General features: G+C 37.9%; 1 protein-coding gene and 1 long non-coding RNA gene across 3 annotated transcripts in view; both read right to left on the reverse strand.

Moving 5' to 3' along the window:
* The window catches only part of LOC310719637, a 10,825-nt gene extending 2,099 nt beyond the window's left edge, over nucleotides 1-8,726 (reverse strand). Inside the window, exons 1-2 of one of the 2 annotated variants that reach the window (XR_014531535.1) lie at nucleotides 1,003-8,013; nucleotides 1-952 (exon numbers count right to left, since the gene is read on the reverse strand). The exon at nucleotides 1-952 is cut by the window's left edge and continues 230 nt beyond it. This is a non-coding gene — a long non-coding RNA (uncharacterized lncRNA). The other variant, XR_014531536.1, reaches the window with a different exon arrangement.
* Nucleotides 1-9,164, reverse strand: part of iglon5 (IgLON family member 5) — a 160,959-nt gene that overhangs the window by 133,586 nt on the left and 18,209 nt on the right. The gene's annotated exons all lie outside the window — the stretch shown is intronic.

Raw genomic sequence — 9,164 nt, forward strand, 5'->3', positions numbered from 1 at the left:
TATCTAATCCACCCAAACAGGACATAATGCAGGAAATTCATTACAATTAATTAAACACATGAAATTGCTTTTTTGTTTAATGACATTGAAAATGGAAAAGTGAGGAAAATTTCAGAGCGAGAGAACGAGTGCAGTGTAGGAATGCTTCAATGTGTTCCAAATAATCCGTCCTTCTCGCCTGTTCATTTTAAATAAAGGAAAAAGAGTTTTATACATTCAGCCTTTTTGATATGGTGTCGTTATCTGGGAGGAGAAAACGACATCATCAGTTCCTCAGTAACGCAACTTCTTTTTCTTTCTGCCATAATATATCTTCTTCATCCAGTTCCTTTTTTCTTTTCCTTTTCAGTTTCCCCTGACTTTCTTTATTTCCTTCCTTCCTTCAGTACTTTTCTACTCTTAATACTCTTTCTTTCTTTCTTTCTTTCTTTCTTTCTTTCTTTTTTTATATTTCTTTCTTTTCTTTTGAAATTCCCTCTTTTTTGCACTTTTCCTTCATAAAATCTTTCTTTCTACCTTCTTTTTAAAATTTCTTTATTGTTAAATTTTTTTTCTTTCTCTTCTTCTTAAATTTCCTATTTTCCCACTTATCTCTCTTTAAATATTTTCTTTTTTACTTCTTACCTTTCTTTTGACTTTTTTTTGTTCTTTCTTTTTTAATTTCTTTCTTTTTTTTTAAATTGCCCTCCTTTCCCCTTATCCCTCTTTACAATTTTCCATTTCCTCTTCACCTTTCTTTCTATTTCTTTCTCTTGTTCTTTCTTTTCTTTTTATATTAATTTTTCTTTACAACTTTAGATTTCTTTCTTTCTTTCTTTCTTTCTTTCTTTCTTTCTTTCTTTCTTTCTTTCTTTCTTTCTCTGTTTTCCTTTTTACTCATTTTTTTACCCTCACCCTTCTTTACATTTTTTCTTTCTTAAGCTTTTATCTTTTTTCTTTCTTTTATATTGTTCTTCTTTAGCGCTAAATTCATGTTCTAATTTTGTTTGTCCTGTTCGTAACCACACACAGCATAACATGAGTGAAATGTTTCTAACAGCTGCTCTGTGACATAAATAAGAATAAGAATAAAACAAAGACAAATTTACAATATAATAAAACTGCAGTTAAATCAAATCAAACCCATTTAACATTAAAAATAGAGATGGAATAATAACAATAGAAATGGAATATTTACAGTCTGGGGAGGCAGAAACAATGTGAGTTATTATAAATGTACCTAATAAAGTGCAGCTGTGGAACACGTGTAATTCTAAAAATGTACAATATGTGTGAGAAAAAAAAAAAAAAACACAGTTTGAGGTAGTGAGTATTGCTCCTGAGTCCAGACTCGATGCTCGCGTCCATTCCTGCACAACAGCTCCAATTTGATTATTATCATTTAAGTGGTTAAGTTAAATGGCAATTACGTGAATATTCAACCACAACCGTCACATCCTACCCCATGCTTTATATCGCTCACTGGAATCTACTATCAATAAAAGCTCAAAAATGGAAAATACTGATTAGCAGGTTATAGAAACTCAATAGCGATTAGCTTGGAGAAGTGCAATCACTTTGACTCTTTCATGAGCAAATCCTCTGTGAAATGTCTTCATACTGCTTGAATGCCATGCTAATATTAGGCCCCAGGTGGCGGGGGGGACGGGGAGGGACAGCATCTTTCCCAGCTGCGATATCTCCCGTGCAGCAGGCCGGAGACGTGACAAGGAAATTGTGACGTGGAGTGTGGACACCCCAGTTACCGAGCTGGTCTCATTTCTATTAGCTGTCTAGTGAAAACGACAGGGTGCCAATGATAATGCTAGCACCCTTATTTTTTTTTACCTACAGAAAACTTGTTTTCATTTGCAGGACTAACAGATTAACTTGCCGGAACGACGGAGTAATGAGGAAAGGAACACGGGGTGTGAGGAAAATATTAGTTCGCTGCCAGTTCCTCGCTTGTGCGGGAGGGACGTTCTGACTTGAACAGCACGCCGACGCTGGATTTGGCGATGCTTTTTTTGACTTGTCTGAGAAAACCTGTTGTTTGTTATTGCATGTAATGACTGCTTTTAGATCAATCCAGTCTTGCTCTCTCTTTCTCTCTCTCTCCCTCTCTCTCCCTCTCTTTCTCCCTTTCTTGATCTATCTATCGCTTTTATTATTTTTTTCTATTTTCTATTTCTCTCCTACTTGCCATCTGTCTGTTCTCCGGTCAATTTTATTTTATATTCCCTCTTATGGCCTTGTCCAGGCCATTTTTGAGAAATCTTTCTTTGCTTTGCAAATTTGCTTTTTTTCCCCCTCCACCTCCGTGTCTCAAAATGATAATGTGACTACTTGCACAGTTTTGGCGTATGGTACACTCTGTACCTTATGCACATTAATATTAATACACTATATCGGTATACACCTGACTTTTCCAGCTATATGTCTTTTTTCCCCTAATCAGCCTTTGGAGTTGCACAAGCACTTTTATCGGCACTCTTAGTGCCGATAAATGGAAAGGGTTGAGTTTGGAAAAGCATCCAGCATAAACCGTGATAAAATCAAATATGCAAATCCCAAACCAGACTGATCGAGGCCTGGGCTACCAATGACTGCCACAGGTATTGTTAGCCAAAAGGGTGGAAATTCAAATTTAAGGCATACACCTTTATCTAGAGCTATTGTCATGGACCCCAGGAGTGGCAACTTTATGTAGCTGAGATTTTAACTCACAAGCTTCAGATCCAAAGGCCAATGACTTAACCAGCTAGCTACCACCTCCTCCAATTGGGCTACTGTTGGCCAAAGAAGGAAAAAAAGAGGGCAAAGCCATCAAATGTGGGTCTTTGCCAAAGTTTTACCACAAAGTCAGAGGCTAGCAATTGTATAGGATGCCTTTGGTTGTAGAAGCATTTAATTTTTCCTTCAATTGAACTGGGAGACCCAAACCAGCATGACACTGTCCCTGTGCACAAAGCCAACTCCATTAACTTGGTTGGAGTGGAAGATCTCCCACTATTGATCTCTGATCTCAACTCTGTTGAACTATTGAACCCTTCGGGATGAAAAGGACACCCTATTACTAACACTCTTGTGGCTGAATGAGCATAAATCTCTACAAGCGAACTCCAAAATCTACAATATTCACCCAGAAGAGTGGAGGTTGTTATAACAGCAAATGAATGTTGAATGGGATGTTCAAAAAGCTTTGAGGTAACAGTTTGGGGATAAATCACATATGGCTGGAAAAGTGCAGGTATACATATAGTATAGCTAATTCTGCATTCATTTACACAATCTAGCTATCAAATCTTGCAAGCTACTAAAACTGACAGGATTTGCGACCCCCTCCCCCCTCCACTGATTAAATCCTTTTAATAATGGAGATGATGCTTTTCAACATAGCTCACTTGGTTAGTGTTAAACAATTTTCCTCAGATATACCAACATCAAGTAGTTTTTCTGGGTTTATTTACTTTATTCATTTTTCTGCTCAATACTTTATACTGTTACTTTTGCAAATTCGTACAACTGTAGCAGAACTTTTACTCATACTCTTTCTATCACCATTGCCTAGGGCTAATAGCGTAGGATTACTGATCGCGGTACAATGAGGGATTGCAGCCATAATGTTTCAGTGATATCGTGGGAGGACTGGAGGAGACAACTGTACATTTCCGATGTATTAGGCTTTATAATATGTGCTCAGCTGTGATTCAGGTCTTTAAAAAGTACATCATGCCGTTTAATATAACAACATAAATATGAAAAGTGATGGAAAAAAACACTTGCCTAATGAACCTAATTGATCCACAGCGCAGACAATTACAGTTCCTGTTTGTGTGTGGCAGTTTGGTATCATTTTATAGCTCTGAAACCACACACTCCTCTAGCTTTTTTACATGTAGAAATAGGAAAACTATTTTGTAATGGTTCTTGTAGGGATGTTTGAGAGTGTTGGAGGAATTTTAAAAGGAATTGTTAGGATTGTTGTGAGCTTTGCTTTTGGTACTTTTGTTGGAATTGTTGTAGAGATTATTGTTGAGATTGCGGTACCAATTGTTGTTTGGGGTGTTATAAGAAGTGTTATATGGATTATTGTTAAGAATAGCATTGTTGAAAAAATATTGTAGGGAGAATAGTTTGGGGTGTTGGGATTATTGTCGGGGATGTTGTGGGAATTGTTGAGATTGTTGTATTAAATGTTGTAGGAACTTGTGCAGGTATTGTATGGAATATTGTTGAGAGTGTTGAAGGAGTTGTTGTGGAAGTGTTGTACGGAAGGTAGTTTGGGGTGTTGTGGGGATTGTTGTAGGGTGTGTTGTGGAAATTGTTGTACTGGTGGATCTTTGAGGAATTTTCTTTGGGAATGTTGCGTAGCAAAACCATTTTTTTGTTTTGATTGTTGTAAGAATTGTTGTTGGTACTATTGTAGGAATTGTTTTAGGGATTGTTGTTTGGAATGTTGTACAAATTGTTGTAGGAACTGTTGGTTTTTGGGAGTGTTGTATGGACTGTTGTGGGGAGAGTTGTCCGGACTGTTGTAACACTTTTTTAGTGCAACTGCAGGCACTACAACAAGCTCATATAATTTTTAGTGCAGACATTAAGACACTCCTATTGCTGTGATTTATAGACTATAAAAATGCAGGAAATAAGTGTTAATGTTTCTGTATTTTATTAGTTTTTATTTTATATACTGTACACACATGCACAAAGAGACTTTTGAACAGTGAATATACATGTCTGCTTTCATTGCATACATTATTTTCTGGCATATTTTCCAATTCAGTGTAAAAATTTCAAATTTAATGTTAAAATATAATTGTCCAATTCCAAAACTGAGTTCAGTCACATCAGTTACACCAGTTAAGCCATGTTATGTTCATTCTATGTCCGATTGAGACATTTTGTGTCCTTTATAATGCCTCTATAATGTCTTTCTGGTCTCAACAGTCCAGGTCCCATTGGATCACCGGCAAGTAGCATTATCCGTTTTTATTTCATCCATTACTCCACTTTCAGTACTTTCCCTTCTCTTTACCTTTCTTTAGATCTTATTCTGTCTCTTAAATTTGATTGTACTGTATTTTGCACTCTTTGGATTTATCTTGTGAAAGTCATGGGGGTTGCAGTGCAAGCACAGGTTCCAGCAGGGTTTAAAGGTCCATTACAAAGATCTGCCAAAAGATCTAAACAGTTTAGTTCTAAATATATATCTCTCACAATCTTTTACAATATATCATTCTTCACTCTTATGTCAAAAGGCCTTTGGGTAGTAAAGAAACCCAATAGTGGTGATGGAGCACCACACATAGCTGAACTCGCTAGCGAACTACAACACTTCCCACCTTATGTCATGTCAGTGTTATACTCTGATTTATTTTTTCTCTTTCTTTGTCTTTTTTTCACTTTGCTCTCGCTCTAAAATTGCACTCTTGCCGTCTTCCCCTCTATGTCCGCTCTTTGGCTTTGGAAGGTGTGTGAGTGTGTAAATGCATGCGGCCTCTGAAATATTTATTGATCTGTTTTTCTCAGCATTAGACTTTGTACGTTACGCCCGTCTCTCCTGCACTCAGACGGCGATTTTTGCCAGAGACCGAGGGGAAATGCTCGGCAACGGAACACCAGGTAGAGTTTTTCGAGACGTGTCGTAGAAATCGGTGGAAGGTTTTTCCCATTGAGATTTTGAAAAGCATTGAGTTTCATGTAAAATCCAAGCCACAATCCGTGGCTTTTTGAAAAAAAAAGTAAATCTACAGTACAGGTTCATCAAATGGCCAGGACTGACTAGAAGTCATTTTCAAAAAAAAAAAATGGAGTGGCCCTGAAAAAGATCAAAATAATATCTGGGACTCGAATGCCAACATCCGCACCATGCATTAAGCAGGTCTTAAATACAGTATATGAAAATCATAACAAATATTTCTGTAATAATGGTTTTATATGAACTTAAAAGCATGCACCAACATTCTGTTTGCTTTTGCTTACTAGTTTTCTCACATAACAAATACACTCTTTATACAGCGTATGCATACTTTTTGAGAGACAATACGATCTTAATCCAAGAATAGCTCCACCCACTTTTCATAGAATGGGAACGAAAGTGTTGGTGAAGAACATATTGACTTTGGAAAGTCATCAATTCATCCTAGCACAGAAGACCACAATTAATCTAATTAGAAATGGGTTCCCAAGGTGTGCATGCTGTGTGACTAGAAAATGCTAAACTGCGACTCTCCATCTGTTCACATCTTTAATCTTTTTTTGTTTGGAAGGTTTTAAGATTCAGTGTTCCAGGAAATAGGTGTCCACCCTGTAATAGTCCCTGTAACAGTATCTCTGTCTTTCAATCTCTTTCTATACATATACGGTCGAAATAAAATTGACCATGTATGTGCATTTTACACATTTTCTCATTTAGTCCCCATTTGCTGGTATAATGAACCACCACATTGCTGGGAAGATGTTCTAGATTTTGGTGTGTGCATGTGGAGATTTGTGCTCATTCAGCCACAAGGGTTTTTAGTAAAGTCAGGTACTGATGTAGGTGAGGTGAGGAGGCCTGGGGTGCAGTCAGTGTTCCAATTCATCCCAAAGGTGTTTAATAGGGTTGAGGTCTGAGCTTTATAGCAGGAGATCTTCCACTTCAACTGATCTAAAGCATATCTATCTATCTATCTATCTATCTATCTATCTATCTATCTATCTATCTATCTATCTATCTATCTATCTATCTATCCATCCATCCATCCATCCATCCATCCATCCATCCATCCATCCATCCAATTGAATGCTACCACATCCAAAAACAAAAAAACACCCCAAAAAAGGGTGGAAACACACATGCAGCAAAGTACAATAAAATAGCAGCTTAGATGCTTCTGTTAAGATGCTTGACTTCTCATCTAAAGGTTGTAACTTTAAATCCCAGGACTTCCAAGATGCCACTGTTGGTCCCTTGCACACAGGGTCCCCTTAACCCGTAGTTGTATAAGTGAGATTATTGTAAGTAGCTCATAAGGGCATATGCCATAACACATACTAATTTTTCCATAATTCTCCATGCCATTGCTTTGATTTTGCCGTTCTGCTCTAGTGATGATGTTATTTTTGTTCAGACTTACAATGAACAAATCATGCCTGGATCACCCACATCTCTATCTTCACACTCAGGGTGCGAGTCCGAAGCCCCGGAGCTGCCAAGATGTCAGGTTTCATGAAACAACAGGAGGGTGAAGCAACTAGGGCGAGAAAAGGCAGGAAGAACAGAAAAACAGACGGCTTTACCCAGGAGAAGAGGGCAGAAAGGGAAAGAAGAAAAAGGAGAAATAGAGGAGAGAAGAGTAAAAGAGGCCCAGGAGATGAAGAAGTGAGGAGAGTGGGAAAATATATGATGAAAGGAGAGAAGAAAGAAGGGACAGGGGAATTGTGAAAAATAAAAAGACAAGCAAGAGAAAAGGAAAGAGGAAGGGAGGGGAAGTAAAGGCAAGCTGGAGGAAAAAGAGAGGTGAAAATGAAGAGAGGTGAAAATGAAGAGAGGGTAGAGAAGGAGGAAAGAATGTAAAATAAAAGGAATAAAAAGAAGGACAATAGAAAGGAACAACGTGATGGAGAAGAGGGGGAGCAAATAAGCCAATAAACAGCAATTAAAAAGAGAAAAATGGGAGAAAAAAAGAAATATATGTGGAGACAAATGACAAATAAAGAGAAGAAAAGAGAACATTAAAAGAGAAAAAAGAGAGGAGAGTGGAGCAAATGAAAAGGTTAGAAAAGAATAAAAGGATTAAGGATAACAGAAGAGAAGAACAGAACTAGGGAACTAAGAAAGGATGAAGTAAATCAGAAAGGTGGAAGAGGACAAAAAGGAGGCCAGGAGAAAAAGCAAAAAAGGGGGGTGCCTGAAAAGAGTCAAGAAAGAGGGTGTAAAAAATGAAGAAAGGAAAGCGGGAAGTAGAAAGTAGGCACAACGACAAGAGAATAAAGAAAGGGGGAAATGAGAACAGAGAAATTTGGACAAAGGAGAACAAGAAGAGTTGGAAGAAGACAAACAGGAGGACAGAAGGAAAACAAGAAAAGGGATAATGAGAAAAAAAAATGAATGGAGTGAATTGGGATAAGAGAATGACAGAAGAAAGGCAAAAGTGTCAAGAGAGGAGAAGAGAAAGAAATGAAAAGCAGATGAGAGGGATGAACAGAAAATGGCAAAGGATAATATCAAAGCAGAACCGAAGAGGAAGAAGAAGAATAGAGGACGATGCCATGCTACGCACGTGTCCGCACTCTACAGCGGCGCTGAAGGAAATCGCCAGAATAAAAAACGTACACGTGATCCATCATGCCGAAAACTCAGCAAGGAGATCATTAAAGCCGGATTACAAGCGCACAAGTCATTATCCTGATTGAGCCGAGGTAAAAGTTTACGAGGCGATGAAGCGATTTCACCCGTGTCCTTCATCTTGCACGCTTGTGAACGTGGTATATAATATTTTTTCGCTTTTAAGCCGGCTCCACATGTGAAGTGCAGTAAGGATTGGATGATCGGATCATTTAACCGACTCAAATCCTTAAACCTGGTTCAGCAAAACGACTCGATCCTAAAAGTCCATTTGTTCAATTCAAAAGAATCAAATTTAAATGTTACATGTTTAAAAGCCACATTCCCCCCGTCTAGACGTCTACACGTATTCAATCATATTTATGAAGAAGGAAAAAAATGCAAGCAAGCCATAATGAATGACAGAAACCCTTTATTCAACACTCACCTTGTTTTGAGTCCCCTGTGTATGTGGAAGAACATCAGAACTAAACCACAATGATCGGTTCACCTGACAAGTTCTCGGGTCCGAGTTGTAAGTTTCTGTTTCCTGTACAGAGGCTGTGCAGCTGTTGTGTGACAAAGGAACAAAAGACTTATACCAGAAGACTCCCTTCTTTTTCCTGTCCAAAAGCTATGATTTCGACATCACAAACGAATAGCATTTGCACAACCAAGACAAAAGGAAAAAAATCCCTGTCTGAGGCTGAACGGTGTAAAAGTTCCGTTCAAAAGCAAAGAAATCCGTCTCAGAGACATCTTTTGATGCAGAAATATGTCAAAGTTTCATTCAAAATTGAAGAATTCACTCTGCGAGACAAACTGAGGCCAATGCGATTCACATCACGATGCATAGTCAACGATACAGTACATT

The sequence above is a fragment of the Silurus aristotelis genome, assembly GCF_946808225.1.
Source record: "Silurus aristotelis genome assembly, chromosome: 25".
Taxonomy (NCBI): Eukaryota; Metazoa; Chordata; class Actinopteri; order Siluriformes; family Siluridae; genus Silurus; species Silurus aristotelis.